A 9,813-nucleotide genomic window follows, 5' to 3' on the forward strand; every position below is an offset into this window, starting at 1 on the left:
AAAAAGCAAAGGAAAAAAGGAAGGATATACACATTTGAATGCAGAATTCCAAAGAATACCAAGGAGAGATAAGAAAGCCTTTCTCAGCGATCACTGCAAAGAAATAGAGGAAAACAATAGAATGGCAATGACTAGAGATCTCTTCCAAAAAAATTAGAGATACTAAGAGAGCATTTCATGCAAAGATGGGCTCAATAAAAGACAGAAATGGTATGGACCTAACAGAAGCAGAAGATATTAAGAAGAGATGGCAAGAATACACAGAAGAACTGTACAAAAAAGATCTTCACTACCCAGATAATCATGATGGTGTGATGACTCACCTAGAGCCAGACATCCTGGAATGGGAAGTCAGGAAGGCCTTAGGAAGCATCACTATGAACAAAGCTAGTGAAGGTGATGGAATTCCAGTTGAGCTATTTCAAATCCTAAAAGATAATGCTGTGAAAGTGCTGCATTCAATATGCCAGCAAATTTGGAAAACTTAGCAGTGGCCACAGGACTGGAAAAGGTCAGTTTTCATTCCAATCCCAAAGAAAGGCAATGCCAAGAATGCTCAAACTACCACACAATTCCACTCATCTCACACGCTAGTAAAGTAATGCTCAAAATTCTCCAAGCCAGGCTTCAACAATATGTGAACTGTGAACTTCCAGATGTTCAAGCTGGTTTTAGAAAAGGCAGAGGAACCAGAGATCAAATTGCCACCATCCACTGGATCATAGAAAAAGCAAGAGAGTTCCAAAAAAACATCTATTACTACTTTATTGACTATGCCAAAGCCTTTGACTGTGTGGACCACAACAAACTGTGGAAAATTCTGAAAGAGATGGGAATACCAGAGCACCTTACCTGCCTCTTGAGAAATCTGTATGCAGGTCAGGAAGCAACAGTTAGAACTGGACATGGAACAACAGACTGGTTCCAAATGGGAAAAGGAGTATGTCAAGGCTGTTATTGTCACCCTGCTTATTTAACTTCTATGCAGAGTACATCATGAGAAACACTGGGATGGATGAAACAAGCTGGAATCAACATTGCCAGGAGAAATATCAATAACCTCAGATATGCAGATGACACCACCCTTATGGCAGAAAGTGAAGAGGAACTAAAGAGCCTCTTGATGAAAGTGAAAGAGGAGAGTGAAAAAGTTGGCTTAAAACTCAACATTCAGAAAACCAAGATCATGGTATCTGGTCCCATCACTTCATGGCAGATAGATGGAGAAACAGTGGAAACAGTGGCAGACTGTATTTTTGGGGGCTCCAAAATTACTGCAGATGGTGACTGCAGCCATGAAATTAAAAGACACTTATCCCTTTGGAGAAAAGTTTTGACCAACCTAGACAGCATATTAAAAAGCAGAGACATTACTTTGCCAACAAAGGTCCATCTAGTCAAGGCTATGGTTTTTCCAGTACTCGTGTATAGATGTGAGAGTTGGACTATAAAGAAAGCTGAGCACCTAAGGTTTGATGCTTTTGAACTGTGGTGTTGGAGAAAACTCTTGAGAGTCCCTTGGACTGCAAGGAGATCCAACCAGTCCATCCTAAAGGAAATCAGTCCTGAATATTCATTGGAAGGACTGATGTTGAAGCTGAAACTCCAATACTTTGGCCCCCTGATGCTAAGAGCGGACTCATTTGATAAGACCCTGATGCTGGGAAAGATTGAAGGCAGGAGGAGAAGGGGATGACAGAGGATGAGATGGTTGGATGGCATCACTGATTCAATGCACATGAGTTTGGGTAAACTCCAGGAATTGGTGATAGACAGCGAGGCCCAGCATGCTGCGGTCCATGGGGTCGCAAACAGACATGACTGAGTGACTGAACTGAACTGACTTACTTCATGTAGTATGATAATATCCAGATCCATCCATGTTGCTGCAAATGGCATTGTTTCGTTCTTTTTAATGACCCAGTAATATTCCATTGCATATATGTACCTCTTCTTCTTTATCCATTGATCTTTTAAAGGATATTTAGATTGTTTTCATGTCTTCGCTGTTATAAACAGTGCTACCAAGCACACTGAAGTGCATGTATCCTTTCAAAACATGCTTTTCTCCAGGTACATGCCTAGGAGTGGGATTCCTTAATCATATTGTAGCCCTGTGTTTAGGTTTCTGAGGAACCTATTTTCCAAATGCTTGCACCAACTTACATTCCCACTAACAGTGTAGGGGAGTTCCTATGACTCCATACCCTCTCTAGCATTTATTCTTTGTTGACTTTTTTCATGATGACTTTCCTTCATGGTGTGAAGTAATATCACATTATGGCTTTTACTTGCATTTCTGAGCATCCTTTAATGTACCTCTTGGCCGTCTGTGTGTCTTCTTTGGAGAAATGTATATTTAGGTGCTGGTGGTGTTCAGTCGCTCAGTCATGTCCAACGCTATGCAACCCCATGGACTACAGCACCCCAGGCTTTCCTGTGCTTTACTATCTTCCAGAGTTTGCTAAAATTCATGTCCATTGAGTCAGTGATATTGTCTAACCATCTCCTCACCCTCTGCTCCTTTTGCCTGCTATCATTCCCAATATTAGCATCAAGGTCTTTTCCAATGTGTTGGGTCTTATCAGGAAGCCAAAGTATTGGAGCTTCAGCATCAGCCCTTCAAATGAATATTCAGGGTTGATTTCATTTAGGGTTGACTGGTTTGATCTCCTTGCAGTCCAAGGGAATCTCAAGAGTCATCTTTAGCAGCAGTTTGAAACCATCAATTCTTTGATGCTCAGCCTGCCTTGTTGCTCTTACCCTTCTCCATCAGAGGGCAGACAGACTGAAAACCACAATCACAGGAAACTAACCAATCTGATCATATGGACCACTGCTGCTGCTGCTGCTAAGTCGCTTCAGTCATGTCCGACTCTGTGTGACCCAATAGACGGCAGCCCACCAGGCTCCCCCGTCCCCGGGATTCTCCAGGCAAGAGCAGTGGAGTGGGTTGTCATTTCCTTCTCCAGTGCATGAAAGTGAAAAGTGAAAGTGAAGTCGCTCAGTTGTGTCCGACCCTCAGTGACCCCATGGACTGCAGCCTTCCAGGCTCCTCCATCCATGGGATTTTCCAGGCAAGAGTACTGGAGTGGGGTGCCATTGCCTTCTCCACACATGGACCACAGCCTTGTCTAACTCAATGAAACTAGGAGCCATTCCAGGCAGGGCCACCCAAGACAAATGGATTATGGTGGAGAGTTCTGACAAAACATGGTCCATTGGAGAAGGGAATGGCAAACCACTTTAGTATTCTTGCCTTGAGAACCAAATGAACAGTATGAAAAGGCAAAAATTAAGACACTGAAAGATGAACTCCCCAGGTTGGTAGGTGCCCAATATGCTACTGGAGATTAGTGGGAAAATAAGCCCAAAAAGAATGAAGAGACGGAACCAAAGCAAAAACAACACCCAGTTGTAGATGCAACTGGTGATGAAAGTAAAGCCCGATGCTGTAAAGAGAAGTATTGCATAGGAACCTGAAATGTTAGGTCCATGAATCAAGGCAAATTGGAAGTGGTCAAACAGGAGGTGGCAAGGGTAAACATCAATATTTTAGGAATCAACAAATTAAAATGGACTGGAATTGGTGTTTAACTCAAATGACCATTATATCTACTACAGTAGGCAAGAATTCCTTAGAAGAAATGGAGTAGCCATCATAGTCAACAAAAGAGTCCAAAATGCAGTACTTGGATGTAATTCAAAAATGACAGAATGATCTCTGTTTGTGTCTATGGCAAACCATTCAATATCACAGTATCCAAGTCTATGCCCTGACCAGTAATGCTGAAGAAGCTGAAGTTGAATGGTTATGAAGACCTACAAGACCTTCTAGAACTAACAACAAAAAAGATGTCCTTTTCAATATAGGGGACTGGAATGGAAAAATAGGAAGTTCAAGAAATACCTGGAGTAATAGGCAAATTTGGCCTTGGAGTATGGAATGAAGCAGGGCAAAGGCTAATAGTTTTGCCAAAAGAACACACTGGTCATAGCAAACACCCTCTTCCAACAACACAAGAGAAGACTCTACACATGGACATCACCAGATGGTCAATACTGAAATCATATTGATAATATTCTTTGCAGCCAAAGATGGAGAAGTTCTATACAGTCAGCAAAAACAAGACTAGGAGCTGACTTTGGCTCAGATCATGAACTCCTTATTGCCAAATTCAGACTTAAATTGAAGAAAGTAGGGAAAACTGCTAGACCACTCAGGTATGACCTAAATCAAATCCCTTACAACTATACAGTGGAAGTGACAAATAGATTCAAGGAATTAGATCTGATAGAGTGCTCGATGAACTATGGACAGAGGTTCGTGACATTGTACAGGAGGCAGGGATCAAGACCATCCCCAAGAAAAAGAAATGTAAAAAGGCAAAATGGTTGTCTGAGGAGGCCTTACAAATAGCTATGAATAGAAGAGAAGCAAAAGGCAAAGGAGAAATGGAAAGATATAGGCATCTGAATGCAGAGTTCCAAAGAATACCAAGGAGAGATAAGAAAGCCTTCCTCAGTGATCAATGCAAAGAAATAGAGGAAAACAATAAAATGGGAAAGTCTAGAGATAACTTCAAGAAAATTAGAATACCAAGAGAGCATTTCATGCAAAGATGAGCTCAATAAAAGACAAAAATGGTATGGACCTAACAGAAGCAGAAGATATTAAGAAGAGGTGGCAAGAATACACAGAAGAGCTATACAAAAAAAGATCTTCACGACCCAGATACTCACAATGGTGTGATCACTCACCTAGAACCAGACATCCTGGAATGGGAAGTCAAGTAGGCCTTAGGAAGCATCACTAGGAACAAAGCTAGTGGGGGTGATAGAATTCCAGTTGAGCTATTTCATATCCTAAAAGATAATGCTGTGAAAGTGCTGCATTCAATATGCCAGCAATTTTTGAAAACTCAGCAGTGCCCGCAGGACTGGAAAAGGTCAGCTTTCATTCCGATCACAAAGAAAGGCAACGCCAAAGAATGCTCAAGCTACTACACAGTTGCACTCATCTCACACGCTAGTAAAGTAATGCTCAAAATTCTCCACGCCAGGCTACAACAGTACATAAACTCTGAACTTCCAGATGTTCAAGCTGGATTTAGAAAAGGCAGAGGAACCAGAAATCAAATTGCCACCATCCACTGGATCATTGAAAAAGCAAGAGAGTTCCAGAAAAACGTCTATTACTGCTTTATTGACTATGCCAAAGCCTTTGACTGTGTGGACCACAATAAACTGTGGAAAATTCTGAAAGAGATGGGAATACCAGAGCACCTTACCTGCCTCTTGAGAAATCTGTATGCAGGTCAGGAAGCAACAGTTAGAACTGGACATGGAACAACAGACTGGTTCCAAATAGGGAAAGGAATAAATCAAGGCTGTTAATTGTCACCCTGCTTATTTAACTTCTATGCAGAGTACATCATGAGAAACACTGGGCTGGATGAAGTACAAGCTGGAATCAACATTTCCAGGAGAAATATCAATAACCTCAGATATGCAGATGACACCACCCTTATGGCAGAAAGTGAAGATGAATTAAAAAGCCTCCTGATGGAAAAACACCAATACAGTATACTAACGCATATATATGGAATTTAGAAAGATGGTAATGATAACCCTGTATACGAGACAGCAAAAGAGACACAGATGTATAGAACAGTCTTATGGACTCTGTGGGAGAGGGAGAGGGTGGGAAGATTTGGGAGAATGGCATTGAAACATGTGAAATGTCATGTATGAAACGAGATGCCAGTCCAGGTTCAATGCACGATGCTGGATGCTTGGGGCTGGTGCACTGGGACGACCCAGAGGGATGGTATGGGGAGGGAGGAGGGAGGAGGGTTCAGGATGGGGAACACATGTATACCTGTGGTGGATTCATTTTGATATTTGGCAAAACTAATACAATTATGTAAGGTTTAAAAATAAAATTAATTATAAAAATAAAAAATAAAAAAAATAAAAAGCCTCCTGATGAAAGTGAAAGAGGAGAATGAAAAAGTTGGCTTAAAGCTCAACATTCAGAAAATGAAGATCACGGCATCTGGTCCCATCAGTTCATGGCAGGTAGATGGGGAAACAATGATAGGCTTTATTTTGGGGGGCTCCAAAATCACTGCCTATGGTGACTGCAGCCCTGATATGAAAAGATGCTCTCTCCTTGGAAAAAAGTTATGACCAACCTCAAGAGCATATTTAAGAAGCAGAGACATTACTTTGCCAACAAAGGTCCATCTTGTCAAAGCTATGGTTTTTCCATAGTCATATATGGATGTGAGAGTTGGACTATAAAGAAAGCTGAGTGCCAAAGAATTGATGCTTTTGAACTGTGGTGTTGGAGAAGACTCTTGAGAGTCTCTTTGACTGGAAGGAGATCAAACCAGTCAATCCTAAAGGAAATCAGTCCTGAATATTCATTGGAAGAACTGATGTTGAAGCTGAAACTCCAATACTTTCTTTGCCCACCTGATGTGAAAAACTGATTCATTTGAAAAGACCCTGATGCTGGGAAAGAATGAAAGCAGGAGGAGAAGGGGACGACAGAGGATGAGGTGGTTGAATGGCTTCACTGACTCAATGGACAAGAGTTTGAGTAAACTCTGGGAGTTGGTGATGGCCAGGCAGTTTTGGCGTGTTGCAGGCCTTGGAGTCACAAAGAGTGAAACACAAGTGAGCTACTGAACTGAATAGCCTGCTTTATGATCCAACTCTCACATCTATATATGACTACTGGAAAAACCTATAGCTTGGACTATACAGACCTTTCTAGGTGATGTCTCTGCTTTTTAATACACTGTCTAGGTTTGTCATAGCTTCCCTTCCAAGGAGCAAGCACCTTTTAATTTAATGGCTGCTGCTGCTGCTGCTGCTAAGTCGCTTCAGTCGTGTCTGACTCTGTGCGACCCCAGAGACGGCAGCCCACCAGGCTCCCCCATCCCTGTGATTCTCCAGGCAAGAACACTGGAGTGGGTTGCCATTTCCATCAACAGTGATCTCAGAGTCCAAGAAAATGGAATCTGTCACTGTCTCCACTTTTCCCTCTTCTATTTGCCATGAACTAATGGGACTGGATGCCTTGATGTTAGTTTTGTGAATGTTGAGTTTTGTTTGTTTCCAATCTTAAGATATTCCTTTAATGTATTTGAGATTAAATGCTACTTCATTAAAAATTTTATTAAACATAGAGACTCTCTCAATATTAGTCAGAATAAATTGAAGAACATAAGAATTACTTTTGAATCTCTTTAGGTCAAGTAAACAATCTATTTATAAAAACTTTATAAGCATGTGGAAAAGTGTTGGTCAGTCATGTCCAACTCTTTGTGACCCCATGGACTGTAGCCCACCACACTCCTCTGTCCATGGGGTTTCCCAGTCAAGAATACTGGAGTGGGTTTCCATTTCCTTCTCCAGTAGGCATGTGGAGTACAAGAGAAAACTTTGACTATTGCATTTACCAAAACAAAATAGTAAAACTAAATTTAGTGACTGTATTTCAAAATTTTAAATGTCAACCAAACTCATTTAAAAAGCAATTATATGCACCCATGGCTGATTCATGTTGACGGATGGCAAAAACCACCACAATATTGTAAGTAATTATCCTCCAATTAAAATAAATTAATTTTTAAAAAAGCAATCAGCTTAAGTGTATAACCTTCAATTGATTCTTCAAAATAAAACCATGGTGTTGTATTCTGCTTCTTAGGTAGAATAGTTTCTTTTAACAAAAAAAGTGCACATAGCAGTATAATGTCTGAAATATTAATTTTGGTAACTTACTTTATGTCACTCTGTTTCTGATATGTAAAATGAGCTTTCTTCTCAGCTCCTTACTTGGAAAGTGTATTTCATGGCTTAAAATTTTTATTTATTTGTTTGTTTTAATTGTAGGTTTATTACTTTATAATATTATGATGGTTTTTGCCATACATCAATATGAATTGGCCATAGTAAAATATGGAGTGCTTCACGAATTTGTCTGTCATCCTTGTGCTGGGGCCACACTAATCTTTGTTTCATTCCAGTGTTAATATGTGTGCTGCCAGAGTACTGAATGTTGTTTTAAGCCAGCTTCTTTGCTCTTCTCTTTTACCTTCATCAAGAGGCTCTTTAGTTCCTCTTCACTTTTTTCCATTAGAGTAGTATCATCTGCATGTCAGAGGCTGTTGATATTTTCCAGACAATCTTGATTCCAGCTTGTGATTCATCCAACCTGGCATTTTGCATGATGTACTCTGAATATAAGTTAAACAGGGTGACAATATATAGCCTAGTCTTGGGCATGTGCTGTACATGCTGAGTCGCCTCCGTCACATCTGACTCTATGTGACCCTATAGACTGTAGCCTGCCAGGCTCCTGTGTCCATGGCATTCTCCAGGCAATACTGGAGTGGATTGCCATGGCCTCCTCCAAGGAATCGTCTTACTACTCCCCTAATTTGAACCAGTCAGTTGTTCCATATAAAATTCTAACTGTTGCTTCTTGACCGGTATACAAGTTTCTCAAGAGACAGGTAAGGTGGTCTGGTATTCCCATCTCTTTCAGAATTTTCCACAGGGTGAAAATTTGTTTGTTGTGAGCCACACAGTCAAAGGCTTTAACATAGTCAATTAAGCAGAGGTAGATGTTTTTCTGGAATTTCCTAGCTCTCTCTATGGTTCAGGGTATGTTGGCAATTTGATCTCTGGTTCCTCCGCCTTTTCTAAATCCAGCTTGTACACCTGGAATTTCTTGGTTCATGTACTACTGAAGCCTGGCTTGAAGGATTTTGAGTATAATCTTACTAGTATGTGAAAGGAGCTCAACTGTACAGTAGTTTGAACATTATTTGACATTGCCCTTCTTTGGAATTGGAAAGAAAACTGCCTTTTTCCAGTTCTGTGGCTACTGCTGAGTTTTCCAAATTTGCTGACATACCAAGTGCAGCACTTTAACAGCATCATCTTTTAGGATTTGAAATAGCTGGAATTTTGTCACCTCCACTACCTTTGTTTGTAGTAATAATTTTAAGGCATAACTTGATTTCACACTTCAGGATGTCTGGCTCTAGATGAGTGACCACACCAACGTGGTTTTCCGGGTCATTAAGACCTTTTTTTTGGTACAATTCTTCTGTGTATTCTTGCCACCTCTTATTAGTCTCTTTTGGTTCTGTTAGATCCTTATGGCTTCTGTCCTTTATCATGCCTATCCTTGAGTGAAATGTTCCCTTGGTATCAGCTATTTGTACATTTTATTTGTAATTGGAGATTAATTGCAAGTAGGCCACATCATTTTCAATTTGGGGTTGCAAAAGAACCGCATTCTGTGGGTTGTCTTTACATTTTATTTAAGATTTCTTTTGTTGTACAAAAGCTTTTGAGCTTATTAGGTCCCATTTGATTATTTTTGTTATCTTCATTACTCTAGGAAATAGACCACAAAAGATATTGCTACAGTTTATGTCACATAGCCTTTTGCCTATGTTTTTTCCTTTAAGAGTTTTATGGTATCCATTCCTACATTTAGATGGTTAATCCATTTTGAGCTTACTTTTGTGTATGGTGCTAAGAATGTTCTAAAGTTGTTTTTTTACTTATAGCTGTTCAGTTTTCCAAGCATTTATTGAAGAGACTTTCTTTTCTCTATTTATATTCATGCCTCCTTTATCTTAGATTAATTGACTATAAGTGTATGGATGTATTTCTGGGCTTTCTTTCCTGTTCCATTGATCTGTATTTCTATTTTGTGCCAGTATTATATTGTTTTGATGGCTGTACCTTTGTAGTATTGTCTGAAGTCAAGGATCCTGATTC

The 9,813-nt window shown here is 40.2% G+C and overlaps 1 pseudogene; it reads right to left on the bottom strand.

Moving 5' to 3' along the window:
- Nucleotides 1-7,968: 7,968 nt before the first annotated feature.
- Nucleotides 7,969-8,068, bottom strand: LOC138989603 (U6 spliceosomal RNA; annotated as a pseudogene).
- Nucleotides 8,069-9,813: the final 1,745 nt, after the last annotated feature.

Source organism: Bos mutus, chromosome 10, assembly GCF_027580195.1.
Source record: "Bos mutus isolate GX-2022 chromosome 10, NWIPB_WYAK_1.1, whole genome shotgun sequence".
In the NCBI taxonomy this organism is placed as follows: domain Eukaryota; kingdom Metazoa; phylum Chordata; class Mammalia; order Artiodactyla; family Bovidae; genus Bos; species Bos mutus.